This window comes from Apium graveolens, chromosome 8 (genome assembly GCF_009905375.1).
Source record: "Apium graveolens cultivar Ventura chromosome 8, ASM990537v1, whole genome shotgun sequence".
Lineage (NCBI taxonomy): Eukaryota > Viridiplantae > Streptophyta > Magnoliopsida > Apiales > Apiaceae > Apium > Apium graveolens.
In genome coordinates this window covers 99,780,847-99,786,132 of record NC_133654.1, presented here as the reverse complement: position 1 = coordinate 99,786,132, position 5,286 = coordinate 99,780,847, and positions in this window count along the sequence as shown.

Genomic DNA, 5,286 nt, shown 5'->3' with positions numbered 1-5,286 from the left:
ACACTCAATTATGAATTTCAAAATCTAATTTCTTAAATTTCTTCTTCATTCAATTAAACACTTGAATCTGATTCTCAAGTGTTTTCAACATCATATGACATGGTTCAAGAAACTACGCTCACCACCCATGATCAAAATGTAGTTGGTAAGAGGCTACATGCTGGGGTAGACCTTGATGACACCAACACAAACACAGGGGGTTTTATCAGTTTTTACTGAAGGCCCTCTGGTAGTTTCCAATGCACCTTCATGTATAAATAAACCTTCATAGGTTATAATGTTTGAGGGTAGTACTCCTGAGGGGTATCTATCTAATTTCTCTCCAATACAATTAGAGATTCCTCTTATACGAACAACTCCCCTCAAAACCCTCGCTGAAACTGCACTGACAATTAAAGCTAAGAGTTCAATTGCCAATGATCCTGCTATGGAAGATGAAAGTACATCACACTCAAGTGACAATACTTTGAAAGAAGTATAAGGGTTTGAGGCTAGAGTACATGACAGTAACCTAGTCAACTCCCCTCCAATTCCAATAGAGGTTCCCACTAGGGAAGAGCAAAAAAACGAACAAAAACTGAAACTGATCTGAAACCGGTAAAATCCGTAAAAAATTGATCCGCAAAAATCCGAATTGATTCAGAACCGAAAAGTTTAAAAACTGATCCAATGATAATTTTTCAATTCCGGTTTTAGGTCTAAATCGGTCCGAGAAAAATCGAACTGAACCGATTATTTAAATAAATAAATAAATATATCTCTATATATATTAAGAAATAACAAATATTAATGATAGAATTGCATATTTGATGTGGTGTTTATGCATCAAGATTCTGCCGTACTATTTCACTGAATACTAACTCTACAAATAAATTGCAGTAGTCTTGCTAATTTGTATATTAATAAGCTGTAGGTCTGTAACCACTCGCCATGTTTTTAACTTCATAAGTTTTAAAGGAAAAGAAATGTTGGAAAGCCTGTACTGGTTGCAAATAAATAGTTGTTATTTTACCTAGTATTACATGTGAAAAATTTTTCGTCTTTACACATGCATTTCAATATTATATTTGTTTAGAGTAAAGGAAAACTAGTAGCAAATTGCAATTAGCTGACACCTATAAAGTACTACTTTTCATTCGGGAAAATGGCGGGAATTTATTAAAGATACAGTATGTTTTTTATTTTGACGATAAGTTGGGATTGCATGACTATTTATTTATTTAATTTTGTTTTTTTATCATGCAATACATTTTTTTAACCGGTTTTGCAACCGAAACTGAACCGATATAAACTGATCCGGACTTTTTAAAACCGAAACTGATTCGATGGATCAATTACAGTTGCGGTTTTTAATTTAAAAAACCGAAGACTTCCGGTTTCGGTTTTATCTAAAAACCGAACCGATCCGAGGTTTGCTCCCCATAGTTCCCACCACAAGTGGAGAACAACAAACTATCATAACCACAGTTCAACCTGTGAGTCAAACTGTGACATCTGTCATAGGTGTTTCTATCGAATCTCTTCCCTCCACCTCAAATCCAAATGACCAACTCTTCACCTCTAACCCTTCTCAACCACAATCTCACTTGATCTCTCAATAGCTACAGGAGACAGGAGCTCAACCTACAACTATCAATGATCTGTTAATTGAGCAATTTTCTGGACTTGCTTAAATCTCACAACAGCTTCTCACCTCAAGCATTTCTAATCAAGATTACCAAGCTTTCATACTTTTCTCTCAGATAGAGGTTCAAGAACACCATGCCAAAATTATAAATGAATTTGAACAAGATGGAAATTGTGATACCTGGCTGGACAAAGACTTTAGTCTAGAGATGGATGAAATACTAGCAAGGTTCAGGGAGGAGTACTTGACCATTCTTGGGAGTAATGCCAAATCTTTAACTTCACAAGAAGTCTATGATGCAGTCACTGAGGTCTACAAAGCTCAACTAAAAGCTTTTCATATCTTTGGTAAAGCTCTAAAACTATAATTAACTGACCATCAAGACAGAAAAAGAAGACTTGCCAAGGACAAGCGGGATGAGATCATTCCTTCTTAGTTGGAAATTAAGCAAAAATTCTCTAGATTTACTGATCAAATGGTCAAGTTTGATTTATCATCTGTAGACAAGAGCATCAATGTAATAACTCAAATTTTTTAGAATTTATAAAAATATTTAATGAATAGTAACCCTGGAAGACGGGGAAAACGTTTTAGCGCACACTATGTTGTGCATGAGAAATTGAGTTTCGGAGTTGATAACATGATTATACGTACCAATTGAGTGTATATAAACGCTATTAGTTTTCGAAGAAAATGAACTTTGAAAAATGACCGTATTTACGAACCATCGAGGATTACGGGAATCATAATATAATTATGAATTTAAAACCTTACAGATTTATATCCAAGAACGATACTTCAAAATATAAAGAATAAATACGAAAGTATTTACGCCGTGAACCGTTTACGAGAAATTATTACAAAAATGATTAAGCGACCGAACAAACGCGTAAATGAATAAAAAAAACGTATCACGCTAACCAACCATGGTAGAAAAGTAACCATGTTTACTTTATTAAATAGTAAGCTAAGCTACATATGCATGATCACCTAAAGCTAAGGAATAGTGAAGCTAAAGGCCAAAACCAACTAGATTAGCTTGTAACCTAGGAAAGCTAGTAAGATTTATCCAAGATATGCCAATATAACACTAGCTTAGGTTATATACTAAAAGATATACAAACATATAACACAAGTCTTAATGCTCACAAACATATATCAAGAAGCAAGCAAGAAGCTCACAAAATCTCTCTCCCCCCAAAAACTCAATGCTGATTTTCAAGAACACCATGGAAAGAAAAATTCATATCTCATGATCCACTCATTCAAAATTCACCAAATTTTTACCAAAACTATTTCATATCATGGGTACATCACGCACCAAATTTCATGCCCATCCATTTAGTTCTCAATTTTATAACTCCGAAAATCACTAACTTGTTTTCTTGATTTTTCATGAAAGTTTAAGGCTCCTAAAGCTAGACCAAGGCTTCATCAAGGATCTTAGGACTTTATTAATTATTAACAAGCTCCAAGGAAGGTATAAATATTCATTCAAACATTTTTTAAGGTTTAAGTTTCAAGAAAAGTAAGGATCTTGGATATAATTATGGTTTTAATGATTGATTTGATATTATCTTGATGTTTAGTTAATTAGTTTTAAGGTTGATGATTGTTGCTTCAATAACATGATATTATTTAGAGGATTTAGTGTTGAGAGGATGATCTGATTATTATTGATGGTGGTATAATGATTTAAGACGTAAACGAAACTCGAATCGTAATCGTAACCTCGTTAAAATGAACAAAAGTCAACTTACGTTTCTGTAGAAGTTCCAGAATGTATAAACTGTAGTTTCTTAAAAAGTAACACTTGATTATGATAGAAATTATTATAAGGATCGTTTAGGCGCTTGAATCGCTTGATTCTGAGTTACGGATCAAAAGTTATGACCGTTTTAGTAAAAGGGATTTACTCGACAAAACTGTTACAAATTACGAACTTTGTAAATATAAATGATCGATTTAAAATATTTAAAAATAATTAAATTTTTACAGAGAGTAAGAAATAGAGTTTATTAGCTTCCATAAAAATTTTAAGTAAAAATGTGGATTTTTCAATTTTATAAAAATGTCGGAGTCGAGATCGTGCGGAGTACGAATGTCAAAAATAACCCTTTGTTAGGAAACTGCCACTTCGGGATTTTAACCCCTGTTACCAGAAAAAAATTTCAAATGATGTGTTCTATATTTTGTCTAGATGGCGCACGCGAAAATGGTGCATCAATTGAGTTAACAGTTTGAGAGATATCGACGATTTAGTGAAAACGGTTTGAATAGTAAAACCTCGTAGTTGACCGAACTTTTGAAATGTCTTTCACCTAATTAAATTCATTTTATCAAAATGAAACTTTTATGATAAATATTAAAAGCACTCAAGAAGTTCCTCGAGGTGGTTTCGTATTAAAATATTAATTTTATGATTTATTAAAAATGATAGAGTGCGAGTCGCGTAATAGTAACATCTGATAAAGTCAAATCTAGAAGATCACTTTGACCGTCCGTTTCGACCAAAGAGTGATACTTATTTCGAGTCGGTCGAATAATGAAAATTATGAAGTATTGAACTTATTAGAAATATAAGTTGGTGATGAGAGTAGGAATACTGATTAAGATTATGATGTTTGTTGATTAGAAAACCCGGAACGAGTGGAAGTCGGGAAATGTATCTTGGACTTCAGGCAAGTTTTCAAACCCTACCTTTTTAGAACTAATGTGATTGCTTTTAAATACTGCAATATATGCATGATAAATATTTTCCGGAGATTTATAAATTGTTATATATTGAATCATAAGATATGATGATTTTGGTATAATAAAAGTACCGGATTTGAAACGATATATTTAGACCGAGGATTGGTCGGTGTAAGTTTATAAAAACCCGGAAGTATTCCGGAGTTGTTATATTTGAGAAATGTTAATGCTAGAGAGTAGCGTGATATGTATATTATAGACCGAGAGTCGGTCGGTATGTATATTATAGTAAAAACCCGGGAATCATCCCGGTGATTTTTTGGACGATCGAAAGTCCGTATTTATTTTATTCCAAGGGACTCGATGTCCACTTGCGAAGTATTAAATACCTCGAATTTATTTAAAATGATTTTCAAAGATCGTATTCCCTCAACTATATTTAATCACTCGAACAATGAATATTATTTATGATATTCATTTTAAATAGGAGAAGTATACTCCAACAATTATTTGTTTTAAACTCGATTACTTATATCTATTAAAGATTACTTTAATTATTTAAACATAAATTAGTTGAGAAATACTATTTCAAATATTCTTTTAAAGAAGAACTATTCGAGGTTTAATTATTTAATAACTATTATTTAATTATTCAGTATTTATTAAATGATTTATTATGATTTAATGATCATAAAACCTGATTTAAAATACTTTCTGATATAATGAAAATCATTTCAATAATTTTAGATCGTCGGAGAATATTATCTCGACTTATTTTAAATATTTTGATTATAGTTTCCAAAGAAACTCCCCCTTATTTACTTATCTTTTGACAACGGTCAATCACATCCTTAGTACTTCCTCCGAAAATTCTCATAAGTACATATATATACATACAAATCAAAGTGTACCTATCAACAACCAATATGCTTGGGGAACAATATAAGTTCCAGATATATGATGGG